The sequence below is a fragment of the Meleagris gallopavo genome, chromosome 1 (genome assembly GCF_000146605.3).
Source record: "Meleagris gallopavo isolate NT-WF06-2002-E0010 breed Aviagen turkey brand Nicholas breeding stock chromosome 1, Turkey_5.1, whole genome shotgun sequence".
NCBI lineage: Eukaryota > Metazoa > Chordata > Aves > Galliformes > Phasianidae > Meleagris > Meleagris gallopavo.
This window is the reverse complement of record NC_015011.2, coordinates 49,658,609-49,673,391: the sequence shown is the minus strand read 5'-3', so window position 1 is coordinate 49,673,391 and position 14,783 is coordinate 49,658,609. Positions and strand designations below refer to the sequence as shown.

General features: G+C 46.3%; 1 long non-coding RNA gene across 2 annotated transcripts; it reads left to right on the top strand.

Moving 5' to 3' along the window:
* The first annotated feature begins 3,569 nt into the window (after positions 1 to 3,569).
* Positions 3,570 to 7,451, top strand: LOC116216898. 2 transcript variants are annotated; one of them, XR_004160544.1, is made up of 3 exons: positions 3,570 to 3,983; positions 6,346 to 6,380; positions 7,371 to 7,451. It is a non-coding gene; the product is annotated as an uncharacterized LOC116216898 (long non-coding RNA). The 2 variants fall into 2 exon arrangements; XR_004160538.1 differs by having other exon boundaries at positions 3,570 to 5,246.
* Positions 7,452 to 14,783: the final 7,332 nt, after the last annotated feature.

The window sequence follows — 14,783 nt, the reverse complement described above, 5'->3', positions numbered from 1 at the left end:
ACAGTGAGGGCACTTGCACTTTCTCCATGGATAAAATCCCATTATTTCAGTGGTGGGGTGGGAGAAGAGCCTCTAAATTTGCATCACAGCTGTCCCCTTCCTCTCATGTGGTTGTGCTTGAGCCTGTACAAGTCTGGAATATACAAAACGGGAGCCAGTAATAGACTCAGAATAAACAGCAAGGTATCAGGAGAGGGCAGAAAAGAGGGTTGGCAAGCCCAAAACCATTATCATAGTGTGAAAGGGCTATGTTCTGCAAGTGTCTGGCAATTGTTTTCCTTGCTACAGCCACGTGCTTCGGAGCTGTGATTTCAATACCCAGGAGTTAATGTGCTGCTTGGCCTCCTCTCCACAGGGAACCATGCTTTGCACACAGAGAGGCAAGAAGGACTTCAGGGGAGGCAATGGGAAGGGATGGGGGAGCTGGCAGCTCGGGTCCGTGAAACCTCAGAAATTCCTGGAAATTCCAGCTGACCCTACACCCCTGTCATACACAGATTCACCTCACATTGGCTGATGTCCATACAGCAACATCTTTACTCTGCTGCAGTGAAAACTGATGTAATGGTGGGCAACACGGGTGTGCACGCACATATTTCTTTTCCAGTACAGTACCTTCTTCTGTCCATTCACCATTTCACCACATCCCTGTGCCAAGCTAGACCTAAATGTCCCCAATTTACCCAAATGTAAAACTGTATTTAAAAAAACACTGTGTTTTATGTGAATATCCAGGGGACCTTTGTTTGGTTATATTTTGAGGTTATTTTCTCTCTCTGGAGAAGAGGAAGTACCTCACTTCTCTCTTTCCTTTCTTGTATTTGATATGAGAATTGAAATTGTCATTTGATTCCCCCAACTCCAGGTGCTGAGGCTTTAAGGAAGATGTTAAATATCATGATGTTTAGGACAAAGCAGTGAGATTTGCATCATTTCCATGCAGTTCTTTCATCAGATAACTCAGCTCCTGCTGTAAAGTGTGTTGCTAGATTCCTTTCTTCTCCCAGATGCTTACCCTCCTCTGTTCCCCAGCACCTGATCAAAACACCCCTGTACCACATGCAGCTCTGCTCAGTCCTTTGTAATCACACACAGAAGAATCCTTTTATTCTTTATTTTTCTAACTTTTATTTTAGAAAATACCAATGTTTGACGTATGGCTCCACACGGCAAGGTACAACATCCCTTCCCAGCTTTGCCACAGACTCCTCCGTGATTCCCTGCTTTGTTACAGACTCACCTGTGATACCTCCTCATCTCCATTTCCCAAATTCAGCAAAAGCTCAGAATGTGTCAGGAAGTGTTGGGTATGGTGCAAGGTGATCCTTAAAATCATCCATTCTGTTGGGGTAACCCTTAGCAAACACATGGGGCTTTGCAGTGGGAGAGGAAGAAGAGGGAAACTGTCCTGCAGTCAGGTTTGGAGCTGTTGCATAATTCCTCCCCCCCTCCCGAGAGCTGCTCCTGTGAGTTGAGGATTGCTAAGAGATTGAAAACCTGTTGGTGTGAATTTCAGAGATGCCTGGCAGGGGCAGCTAGAGCAATGAAGGGTTCAGTGTATTAAACTTGCTGTAGTAAAGCCATAATAGGATTTTTCATGCTGCTGCGATCAGAATGCACAAACCAGCTCAGCATCTTGCTTCATCAGACGTGCTTCCAGTACATCCTTCCTGCTCTATAACTCTCTTCCTACCTGTAGTGCTTGTCCCAGTCCTAAGGCTTTGAAAGAATGCCATCTGCACAGGATGAAGGGGTGTGGGGGGAGGAGGGGGACTCTCCTCTTTTTACTCTACTCCTTTTAGGAACATGACAAGCAGCATATATAGGTAGGGATATGTTAGTGGTGAAGGGGAAAGGGCAGAAAATGCTCACTAGGAAAAAAAGGAGCAAGACAGTGAGTTTCTGAGGAGCTGGATCAGAAAAATATGGATAAGAAGGCTTGGGAAGAGGCAAGCCAAATGACAAGTGGAACATGATGGAAAGTAGTGAAGGAAAACGAGGAGGAGGGATGCTCCAGATCTTTTAGGAATGATCTGGGGGAGGGAAACCTTCAGAAGAAGGAGGATGTGGATCACTGAGTCCAACTGTCAGCCTATCCCCACCATGCCCGCTAGCCATGTCCCTCAGAGCCACATCCACACGGTTCTGGAACAGGTCATTGTAGAGAGTGATGAGCTCTTCCCTGAGCTTCTCTTCTCCAGACAATTTCAGTTCCCTCAGCTGCTTCCCGTTAGACTTGTGCTGCAGACCCTTCATGGGTTCGCTGTCCTTCTCTGGACACATTCAAGGGTCTCAATTACTTTTTTATAGTGAGGGGTCCAAAATAGATGCAACAGAGCTGTGAAAAGGCAAGCACTGTATCAGAGCTGGGTTTGCATTCTATGGTCAGGACAGCCATGGAACTGCCCACATGCCAGAGAGGAGCGTGCAACCAGTCTGCTTCTAAGACAGATGTGAAGGGCAGCCAACCTCCCCCTTTTCTGCTATGAATGAAGGTGTAAGAACCCCCATCCCCAAGACACTCCCTGTCCAGTAGCATGTTCAGCAAGAGATTCCTGCAGGTTTTCAGCCACCACTGCTATGGCATCCTGCCCAACCCTCCTTCACCTTCCCATGTCAGGCTGGGCTGCAGACTCAAAGACACCTTCTTAATCATGAACACAATTATAATTTGAATCACTGTCTGGAGAACCTGACTCCTATCTATGTGTACTTTCCTTTCTATTTCTCCTTTGCATTTCAAACTCTCTCAAGGTTTGGCTACTCCTTACCTCCTTTCCGAGCTCTTCAGTGGGATTTAACCCTTACAGTACATGAAAGGAGCTTATAAGCAGGACAGGGACTAACTTTTTACATGGTCTGACAATGATAGGACAAGGGGAAATGGCTAAAAGAGGGGAGATTTAGGTTTAGATATTAGGAGGAAATTCTTTATTCAGAGGGTGTTGAGGTGCTGGCACAGGCTGCCCAGAGAAGCTGTGGGTGCCCCATCTCTGGAGGAGCTCAAGGCCAGGTTGGATGGGGCTCTGGGCAGCCTGAGCTGGTGAGTGGCAGCCCTGCCCAGGCCAGAGGTTGGGGCTAGGTGGGCTCTGAGGTCCCCACCAACCCAAGCCATTATGTGTTTCTGTGATTCTATGAATGTGGTTGACTGTCTCCCAGTCTCTTCCCCTCACCACCATGAGGAAGAAGGCAGGAAGAATAAAGAGGAAAGGCACCATCCAGGTGCCACTTGGGAACCACTCTGTCATACTGGCTTGGGTAACCTGCCATCAAGATGTATGCTCCAAGAGCTCATATAACCTCACCCTAACACAGAGCCAGAGGCAGCCTCCCTGCTTCTCCAGTACTCTCAACCCAAAATTTAATCCTGAATGGAAGTGGGAGAGATTTGGATTAAAGTAAGGGAGTATTTATCAGTTAAGTAGTAATATGGAGCTTAATTTAGAGTGGTCACCTCTGGCCCACTGGGCGTTTGCACAAGGAAGGTGCGAGGAATTTCTGTGCTTACTGCTCCTTTCCAGCCCAGAGAAAGCCAGGAAGGTACTTGAAGGTTTGCTCTTCAGCTGTGAGTGAGTTTGCAAGGGAAATCACATTGCTTGGGTCACTGACAACTTGTGTGGCCAGAGCCCCAGGGGCAGTACTCCCTGGCTGGCTGGGTAACAAGTGCATCCATTTCCAGTGTTGGTAGTGTGGCACTCAGCCACTTGGCAAAAAGATGGATCAAATCATAACACAGCCAAGAAAAGCCTGGGAGGGAGACACAGTCCAACTCTGTCAGGCCAGGCTGCGGCTGCTTAACAGTAAAAGGAAAAAACTTAGTTGGGTTTTAATTTGGAATTCTGTAGTGTGAGGTCTGGGTATGGATAGATGGCAGTGGATTCCACGGTCACTATGAGTTAGGTTGCCATAGTTACTCCTCCATTAGATCTCCTTCCCAGCAACTAAACAGACACCATTCCAGTGCCAAATAGTCACCACCACAGGTATAAGGGAAGGGCAGGGCAGACTGAAGAGCATGAATAGAAGTTTCAAAAGGCATGTTGCTCCACCTCTCCCTAAAAGCACATTTCTTTCTCATTTTCTTTCTAGTACTCCACATACTGTGGTTTCCCATCTGCCTCTAAGTAGAGGCAGATCAGTCTCTTCTATTCTATGACACTTCCTTCCACCAGCTCTTCACCTAGAGTCTGTGTGGCACAGCAGCAAAGTGGTGAATCAAACCTGACCAAGGACAGTCTTCCACCACCAAGATGAGCTAGAAAGACCCAACCCACAGTGTTCCAGCCAGCAACCAGCCATTTCTGCCACATTTCTACCTCACTCCACTCCATAGGACATGGAGAGGTGGCTCCATACCCAAGCTTCCTTTGAGGAGTGGGCCTATTTCCCTTTTTCCCTCTCAAGGGCAAGGCACCATTCCCTCATCCTTGAGAGGAGAGCAGGTCTGAGTGATGGCGAATGTCTTCTCACCTAGAAACAGGTGTGCTTTTAGCAAACTGCACAGCACAGGATTGTCGTGGTAAATGAAGAGCAGAATCGTGGGAATAAGCTCCCTGACAAGAGGAAGGAGCAGCCCCATACTCAACATGTACAGTCTGCAGGCCCTAATTTCTCCCCTGCTTTGGGCTCTGTGTGCCAGGATGAGATGCATCAGGAGAGGTACCATTTTGCTAAATCTTGAAGCTGACACATTTAATAACCACAAGCATTGCTACCCTGTCAGAGAGCATTAGTTGAGATACAGGGACTGCTTCCTCCCTGATCCCTAGCCCCAGTCCCTACTGTCCCTTCTTGTCTCCCCAGCCCAGCCTGGCTACTGTTCCCAGCACTAACATTATCAATTACCTCAGGTTTTCTCCAACTCCTCCTTCAAAAAACATGTCATTGACATCTTTCATTAGCTCCTTCCCAAGGATTTCTGTCTCTTGAGGAAAGTATTTCTCTACACCAAGCACACAAACCCACATCCAGATGCATATCTAGTAAAGGACAAATGGGAAATCTTACCTTGTTCTGCCTCCAGGAAGCATATATGAAGCAGGGATAGCAAAGGATAAAGTTAGAAACACAGACTCTCGTATTCTTTCTTGGTTGCAGGGGTCAATGGAATCTGCTGCCAAGATCTGATTTTGTGACACAGTGCAAATTTCTTATCAAAGCCATTCCTGCCATCCCTCCACAAATTTGGGCTACCAAGCAATCCAAAAGCAGGATGGTTGCATCTTCTCTGCAGGGGGTGAATAGAGGTGAGGAGTGCAAGTAGGGTTTGCTCTAGATGTCTGTGATCACGTTAGAATATGGATCTGATTCTCTAGATGTGGGCCAAGCTGTCATGGACTCACTGTGCTCATTACCAAACTCAAGCGGCCTGAAAGAGCTTATGCTTGGATGGTTAAATTCTCCTCCTCTCTACTAGAGCAGATGGGCCTTATAAATGACCCTCGGCATTCATGCATCAAACCAGGCATGAACGTCATCCAGAAGATTGTTGATCTGCACAGTGCACAGCCATGAGTGTGAGTGGGCCGACAGTTGTGGTGCAGACAATCTGAGAACAACGCTCAGACTGTCCTGACTGTGTTCAGTGCAGATGTATGGCTCTGTCCATGGGCCTTCAGGAGTTTGGGGGAAATGGGAAGGGGACGGAAGGGAAGGGAAGAGATATGCCCCCGAACTTTCCAAACAAGCAAAAAATGTCACTGGGGAAATGATTTTAAGTGACTCCAGCAAAGAAAAGGAGTGATTTGGGGAGCAGAGCAGTTTTTTTTTCTTTTTCCTGGGGTGATGATGTCAAATATCAGTGACAGAAGAAAAATTATGTCTGGATTTTATCTTGGTGGCTGTGAGCATCAGTGTAGGTGTATAAACAAGAAATTGCAAAGGCTTGGAACTGAGATACTGCAGACCTGTGGGCCTTCACCCACAGCATTTTTGATCTACCTATCTCCTAGTTTTCATATCAGAATTCATCTTCTTTTTCCATATCAATTTCAGAGCTTTGGAGAAAAGAATAATGTTTAGGTATGCAGAAGGAGAGTATCTGCTCCCGTAATGGGATCTGCTTCAGGACCTTTTTCAAGGCAATAGGGGATAATAAGAAAGGGAGGCAGTGATGCAACCCGAGTCTGGTCTGTCACACTAATTGGTGAGGGCATTTGAGAGTGAGGGAGTGTTTATTCCCACAGGGTTTGATGGCAGAAGGAGGATTTGGTGGGAGTACAATATTGTGTACTTATACATGACTGTGTTTCTAACACATAAATACCCACCTGTTTGCAGTAAACCAAGTATGGACGTGTTTCTGATCACCTAGAAATACTGACAGATTTCTCTCCTTTTTTACAGTCGCAGTTTCAGGGGATATTATCCTCACTGGTCAGGTAAGAGTGGCAAATATATGCTTATTATGGCTCGAAAGAGGTGCATGTTAATTGTCAGGGAGCTTTTTGCTCCACGAACAAGGATGATTCAGGAGCTGAAGATGACTCAAGCATGTGCAGAGCAGCAACCTCACAGACTGGGGTAAAATACAGTATCACACAAGCTGGGCTCATGACAGCAGTAAGATCCATTAACAATCTCAGTTAAATAAAGGTGGTGAATCAGCTCTAGGATCCACATGGGTACACTTGAAAGACCCCTTCTGAAAGATGCTTCAAAGATTGTTAAAGAGTCTGGAGATATGCTAGAAATCAGGGGAAAAAAACTGCTTGAGTTATTTAGAAGGTGGGGAGACACTCCCTGCTGGGTCCAATAGCAATAGGATATAGTAAGGAAAGTGTTACCTGAAGTAGCATAAAAGGAAAAATAAGTTTTCTCCCTGCAAAGTGATATTATCACATTGCACCTTATGCTGAGCAAAGGTAAAAGAAGGAAGCTGAAAGGAAGGACAGAAATCAACAAGTGTTAATGAAAAAAGTATGCCAAGAGCAGTGAAAACAGCACTGCTGTGGAAAAAGGGAAGAATCGACTGAAAGCTTGAATTATAAACATCAGGATTCATTACAGTACATAAACAGAAAAAGCCCTTTAAGAAAGTGTTACTGTGTAAGTACATATCCAGAGGAGGTGTAAGAAAAGTCATTATCTCACAAAGACATCCCAATTGCGCACACACAGCGCTTTGATAGGCCCATTACAGAACCAATTCAATGGCACATCCAGCTTCTCTCCCGCGATCAAAAATACAGTGACTTTAGAAAATGGGCTGAGAAAAAGAACACCTACTGTGAGCAAGACCACAGAAGTGCTCTCAGCGCAGGTCTCTTGGCTGCCCTTGCTTCTCTTTGGATGCTCAGTGTCAGCCCCACAACAACGCCTCTTGCCTGTGTCTTTTCTGAAACCTTAACTGTTTCTTATTTCTGGTTCAGTTTTGAGATCGGAGTTTTGTCTGTGGGGTGAGAGATGTCTGGTTACAAAAAATGTGAAGAGTGCAAGCAGATGACACAAGAATGGAGTAGGTGGGAAGTGCTGTGCTGTCAAATTCCTGCTATTACACTGGATGAGTTCAGGTGGTTCACAGTGAAGTCACGAGAAAATAATGCAAGGTGAGATCTAGGCCTTTAACTGAGAAAAAAATGTAGAACAGCGATACACGCCAGCCTGCAGGACCTTTTCAGTGAGCATGCCAGGGAAATCATGTTCCAAGGCTGATCTCCAGATCCAAACATATCAGATTCTAATTGCCAGATTTCCATTTACTCATCTAAATGCCCATTGACTGTAAGGGGCTTCAAGCGTGAACGCTGGAGTCACTGTTTTTATTTCCCCTCACTGTGTTTTATTAACACAGACAATGAATGAATGAATTATTCAGCACCAAATTAATCTCCAGTTTAGCAACATATTCCGTTTATCATCAGGGAGGATTAGACAGTCTGCACTTCCATGCTGACCAGCAAGCTCCAGCAACTGCTACTCCTGGCAGCTCATGGCTGATTTGCCTTGGATTTGAAGCAACTGTTGTCAAGAACTTAAACCTCAAGAGGTGAATGGCAAGTCTCTTTAAGGTATCTTCTCTTTTCACAGCCATCCTGTCTCTTCCTGCTTCTTTAAACCCAACCAAGGGATGAATATTATTTTCTAATGACTGAAAGAAGACAGATAAGAGGCAGGTCTTCAGATTAAGAATCCAAGACTTGATTGCAGCTCTTATCATACTTCTTTTCCATTTTTTCCTTCTTCTTCCCACCAGAAAATAAATTGCTTCAATAAATTATGTCTTTAATCTGCATAGGGGACCAGCAGCCTGAGCTCTCATTTTAATATGTTCTATATCAAGATAATCAACACTTTCTTTTCACTGCGTGGAGCAAACTAATAGATTTTAAACAATTCTATTATTTGATGACTTCTCCTGTTATTAATACAAATTGTCTCTACTCGCTTTCAATTAGAGCATTTTTATTTTCTAATAAATCCCTAACAGGTTCTCTCAAACACCTCCTAGACACGGGAAGATTACACACCTTCCATTAAATAGAGAACATATCACACGCAGTGCCTTACCTCCCTTCATTTCTCATGACTTTCCTTCTACTGGGTTCTTCCTCTTTCACTTCTCCTTCCTCTCTCTTTCTCAGTAGAACCCACTTATTTTCTTCCCCCGCTGCTTTCTCCTAAATCTATTTTTATATGGCTATCTCAGGTGGTGAAGTCAATAAGACTCCCCATTAACAGTATTGATTTGTGCAGTCTCCTATTAATCTGCCTGCATTCCCAAGAGTGACACAGCTCACATCTAGTGCAAATGCTCTATCCAGGGCCCCCTTTTGCTGTCCTGACACATGGAAACGAAAATCTCTTCTAACCTTCTAGTGAGAGTGTACTATCGTGTGCACTGTTTGAAACACAGGCTGCTCAGGGGAAGGTCAGGTTGGATATCAGGAAAAGGTTCTTCGCCAGAGGGTGTCAGGCATAAAATGGGCTCCCCAAGGCAGTGTTCACAGCATCGGGCCTGCTGGAGTTCAAGGGGCATCTGGACAATGTCCTCAAACATATGGGCTGATTTTTGGGTTGTCTTGTGTGGAGCCACAAGCTATACTCAATGGTCCTTATGGGTCCCTTCCAACTCAGAGCATCTGGTGATTCTGTGATTCTGTGTTTGTGATGCAACTGTCCCCACCTGAAAGCAGAACTTATGTGGTCATTCATAGCTGGGGGAGTATTTATTTCTAGGACAGCTGTAAAAAGGAGTGGTAGGATTTCCTCTGCAGTTCTTAGCCTGGCTGCTTTTGATGGTGTCCAATTGCATGTTGTCCTGCGTGACCAACAATTGCATCTTGTCCTCTTGGCCAAACACCTTGGCTCTTAAATTTTCACTCGCTTTCTTGGGTCTCTGGTCATTGACAGTCTCTGAAATGAATGGTTGCCCAGAGTTGAGTACTGATTTATCACTGAACACTACACACATTTATTTGTTTGTTTGTTTTTCTCCAGCAGCACCAAGGGAACCCCATTCAAATGAAGCAGGGAGAAACTGAATGTATGCAATCATACTCCATCAATGAGCTTAGGACTCTGAGAGTGGTGGATGGAGAGGTAGTATTGCTGCTTTTATTTTAAAGCTGAATGAAAGTGGTGCAATACTCTCCACAAGTCTCTGGCAAAGTTAATATCCGAAGTCCCACAGGGCTGTCATGGCATCTAGGAGCGATCTAGGGTCCCCTTCTCAAATCTCAGTCATATCCATTATTTAATGCTATCACAGCACTGCTCAGCTTTCAAGAGGCACCATTAAATCCGATCTGGCAGCTAAGCAGTGCTGCGTGTGGGTGAGGAGCACCATGTGTGCCCAACACACCGGCAGCTCTCCCTCAGTGCAGTACCTGGGTGCTCTGAGCTGTGAGAGGTAGGACAGGGGAAGCTGACAGCTGCTGTGGCAATCTGTCTTGCCTTGCAACGAGCAGGACAGGATGAAATCAGGATAGGAAAGGTGTGGGAATAGATCACAATCTGGTTTGGGGAAATCATAGAATTATAGAATCATTAAGGCTGGAAAAGACCCCTAAGATCACCAACCACCAGCCCATCCCCACCATGCCCACTCACTATGTCTGTCAGTGCCACATCCACATGGCTCTTCAGCACCTCCAGGGACGGTGACTGCACCACCTCCCTGGGCAGCCTGTGCCACTGCAGCACTGCTCTTTCTGAGAAGACTTTCCTAATATTCAACCTGAACATAAATATGCAGAGATCATTAGCCTTCACCATCCTTCATCATTACAGCACAATTAAAGCTGTAGAGGCTGCACAACTGAATACGAAGAGGATGAGACTGCTTTGTTCACATCACCCACAGAGTATGCCACGCACACCCCCTCCTACAAGCTCACAACTCCACCTCGCCCCTCTCAGCCCAGAGGGTGGCATGTGCGTGATATCCACCCACATACTTTCTCCACCAGTGTTTTAGCAGTGCCGCTTGACATCAACAAACATCCATCTCTGCTCCCCCCTGCAGGCAGCTTTGCAATGTACTGACCAGCCCTACAGCTGCAGATGTGGCCCTCTGTATTGATGTAACCCTGTGCCTGCAATCCTAGCTCCCAGGATGCACGCATCACCTTTTCCAGACACACAGAAAAGCACAGCCCCTCTGCACACACCCTCCCTGGATTGCCCTCTGGCACTTCTGTTTGCATACATTGCCACAGCCAACTTTCCTCCTCCCCTCCTGAGCAAATTTGCTGTAAACAACTGACTTCCCCAGCACATATACATCCTCCCCTCCGCCCCAAGACTTTCTCTTGCCACGCCAGCTAGCGCCAGCCACCCACACACAAATACAGGCAGGCAGACACAGAGTGATGGCAGAGCCCTCCATGAGCTGCTGGAGCAGAACAGATGGCTTAGCAACCAAAAAAACAGTCACTCGCTCCACAAGTTTCCTCCTCGATGTTCTGTTTGTTTTCAGAACACGTTCATCGCCAGAATAAAATCCAGGCAAGACAAGCTGATATAAACAGCCCAGCCTCAATCCTATGAGGTGTGAAGTCCCACCTGCTTTTTGCACAGATCCCAAATAATTCTTTCTGAGCCATCCCCTTCTTCCCCCACAAATCCCTCTCCTTTGGCGTACAGATTACCTTCATGCTCTCTGTGATACTGTGCCTCACATCTCATCTTCTTCTTTTCCCCCAGAGGGCAAAGACTCTCTACACTTTGCAGTGGTGATTTCGGGTCTGCATCTGACCCACAGGAGCACACTGTCCCCTGTTTTATGCTGCAGATACCCACCTGGAAAGCATTTGCTAAACATTTGAGGAAGCTTTGTGGTGCATCTGGCAGCAACTGCCAGATCTGTGGCCATGGACACAGTACCCATCAGATGTCACATGCTGTTAAAAGAAAGGGTTGAGGAACTGAGGAGAAGTTGCAGCTTCCTATCATAGAATGACAGAATAATTTGAGTTGGAAAGGACCCTGAAAGTTCATCTGGTTTGACTCCCCTGCAATGATTAGGGACACTTACAGTTCCATGAGGGTGCTCAGAGCCCCTGCAGTCTGACCTTGGATGTCTCCAGGGATGGGGCATCCACCAAATTTCAGGGCAACCTGTTCCAGTGCCTCTCCATCCTTGTTATAAAAATCTTCTTCCTCATACCCAGTCTAAATCTCTCTTTTAGTTTGAAACCATTTCCCCTTGTCCTGTCCCAACACACTCTGCTAAAGAGTCTGTCCTCTTCTTTCTTACAGCCCCTCCTTTAGATACTGAAATTTAGATATTGCAATTGTATTACCCCATACAGTGATCTCCTGATTGGAATTTGGGATAGAAAATGAGACCCGTATGAGTTAGGGTTAACTGGCTCTTAGAGGCAGAAAGGAAGCTGTCATTATATTTTGATGCCTTACAGCCAAATGGGAGCTGTATCTGTTCCCCAACACATGGGTTAACAATCAGGTCTGCCTTCATCCAGTACCTATGGCAAGGGAAAGGGAGCTTTAGCACCACAGCTCTCTGCCTACTGTTGAGATAAGGGTTCCATATGCCTGCCATGCCTGCAAATGAGCGGATCTGCCTATCACCACCATCCTGGAGTGGGTTGCCCAGAGAAGTGGTGGGTACCCCACCCCTGGAGACATCCGAGGTCAGGCTGAAGGGGCTCTGAGCACCTGATCTAGCTGTAGATGTCCCTATTCATTGCAGGGGAGTTGGGCTAGATGGCCTTTAAAGGTCCGACTCAAATGATATTATGATTCTGTGAATGACCAGAGGCTTCTGGGACATGCTGAGCTGCAGCGGAAGGCAGTTTTTTTTCTCCCTCTGGTGATGTATCTGGAATAGGGCCTCACAGACCCACGGCCTCCCACATCTTCCCCAAAACCCAGTACTGGGTGCTCAAGATGCACCGCCCAAACTGCATTGCCAGCTCAAATGGAGCTGTTTATACAAGCAAGCCAATTAACAGCTCTGTCTTCATTCCCACACTGGCATTTAATGATGATGCCTCATGGGAGAGCTCACTGAATGCACAGGGTGGGAGGAGGAAAGCCTGAGGAAGGCTAACAGCTGTCTCCAGTGCAGCAGGAGTGGGGAACAGGTTTGGCTGGGGTCACTCCAGGCAAGTTGTCTCCAACATTGCCTCCTCCCTTAAGCGAGAATCTCTTCTCTTGTAATATTTTCTGCTGGGACGGAATTGCACATTTCTGTTTCATCAGTAAGGATGAGCTGAAATGCCAGAATGCAGGCAATTAAGAGCTGAGCAGTGCACAAGCTGCCTTTGTCTGCCTAGCAGCAGCTGGGGTAGTGCCCTCTCTGCATGCCACCCCTCCGTACTCCCCTCCCTGGGAAGTTAAGAAAAAATAAAAACATCTGAGAGATGAAAAAGAATTTTTGAAAAGGAAGGCTAGATGAAGAGGTGATTGACAAACACAGCAAACATGAGGAGAGGAGGGAGAGGGATGAGGTGGAATGGCAAAGGGTTGTGTCAATATTTCATGAGGAGGGAGTGTTCCCATGCTCTGGAGACTTGTATCCTCAGCCAGTAATGAATGGCTGTCCAGGCCAGGGCAGCAGGGAGGGCAGGGTGCCAGAACAGAGCTTGTTTCGTGTCAGAAAAGTGGTTTGGGTAGGAAGAGTTGAAAGAGACAGGGAGCTGGGCTAGGATGTAATGGAAAGTTTGAAAAGATAAATTGATCCCTTCTGGTAAATGAATGAGGGCTAAACAGCGTGATGGACACAGAGTAGAACTATTAACTGTAAAGAAAATTTGTGCTCCCACATAATTTTGCTAGGACATGCTAGGATTCCTAATAAGCCATCTTTCTTAGACTTAGGGAATCCTACTTACAGTCCCATTTGCACTACATGAAGTCATCCACGGCGTGTTCAACTTACACGACATAAAATTTTAGTATGAATGCAGTAAGTGGACCCTTTCTGCCTGCAGACATGCTCTGTGAGTTTGTGCATCCCTGTCCCATCACATCAGATGATGTGGTCTCAGCACACATTGGCTCAGTAGAGTACGAGGTTGCATTGCAGAGCACTGGCCAGAGCTGAGAAGTACTCTGGAGTGCTAACGCTCAAATTCAGCCTAAAAGATCTTTTCCTATGTCCCCAGGGGCCCTTCCAAGGGAAGAGGACATGAGTGCCAGCCTTGTCACCACCGTGAAATTGTGTGAGCAATTGTGCTACGCAGAACAGCAACAACTGTGAAATCCCAGAAGGGTCACAGATTCGTTATACTGTAATGTATCTGCGTCGAAACAGGGCAGGCAAGGAGAACTGACAGGAGAAGGAGAGCTGAAAGCCCTCCTTATGCACTGCCTCTCCTACGAGCAAGCAGCCAGCACCCAAACACTGTGATAGCTCTGCCTGTGCCCTCTTTGGGTTGCAGCAGCTTTTGGAAGTCTGCAGCTGAAGGCAGGGTAGGGAGGGAAGACCACAGCCCAGGGAGCCCTTCATGACTCACTTCCAGCTCTGATGGGGGTCTTAAGGGGATTTATGGGCAGGCTTGAGACCACCCAAAAGAAAGCTATGCCTACTGCACAGACTCGTAAGAGAAGCTCCTGTCTGCCCACTCAGCTTCCTCTACTAGATATGAAGCTTGGGGTGTAGAAGATGAGGGATCTGAAAAGAGGGAATCCAAAAGGCATCACAGCAAGTTCTCCCTGCAAGGTTAGGTCAACCAACTCCTTGAAGTAAGTGCAGCATTCCCTGGAGGTGTTCAAAAAAATGATAGATATAGCATCAAGTGACATGGTTTAATGGGCATGGCGGTGATGGGTTAATGGTTAGACTGGATTACCTTAGAGGTCTTTTCCAACCTCAGCGATTCTATGATTCTATGATATAAACTGTCATTACAAAGAAGCAATGCTGAGTTGTAGTCATAGGTGACTCCCTCCACAAGGGAACAGAGACTCCCATGTGCAGACCAGACCTTCTTTAGAGACCTTCTTTAGAGGAGTTTTCTGCCTCTCCAAGGCTATGATAAAGGACATCACCAGAAAGCTTTCAAGCTTAGTACAGTCTTCAGGCTATTACCAAATCCTCCTCTTCAACGTGGGTACCAACAATACTACAACAGGGAGCCTGAGGTCTATCAAAAGAGACTTAAAGACCATGGAAAAATGTCCAAAGGATTCAGGAACACAAGAAGCATTTTCCTCAGTCTTTCTAGTAATGGGGAGAGTCAAAGAAAGAAACAGGGTAAATCAGCTTATCAATGGTGAGATTGGTGCCTCTGCAAGAATTTTGGGAACACGGAAGAGTTTGAGGTAAGAGATCAGCTGACTTGATGGGGAAACTGTTTTTTTGCTTGTAACATGGA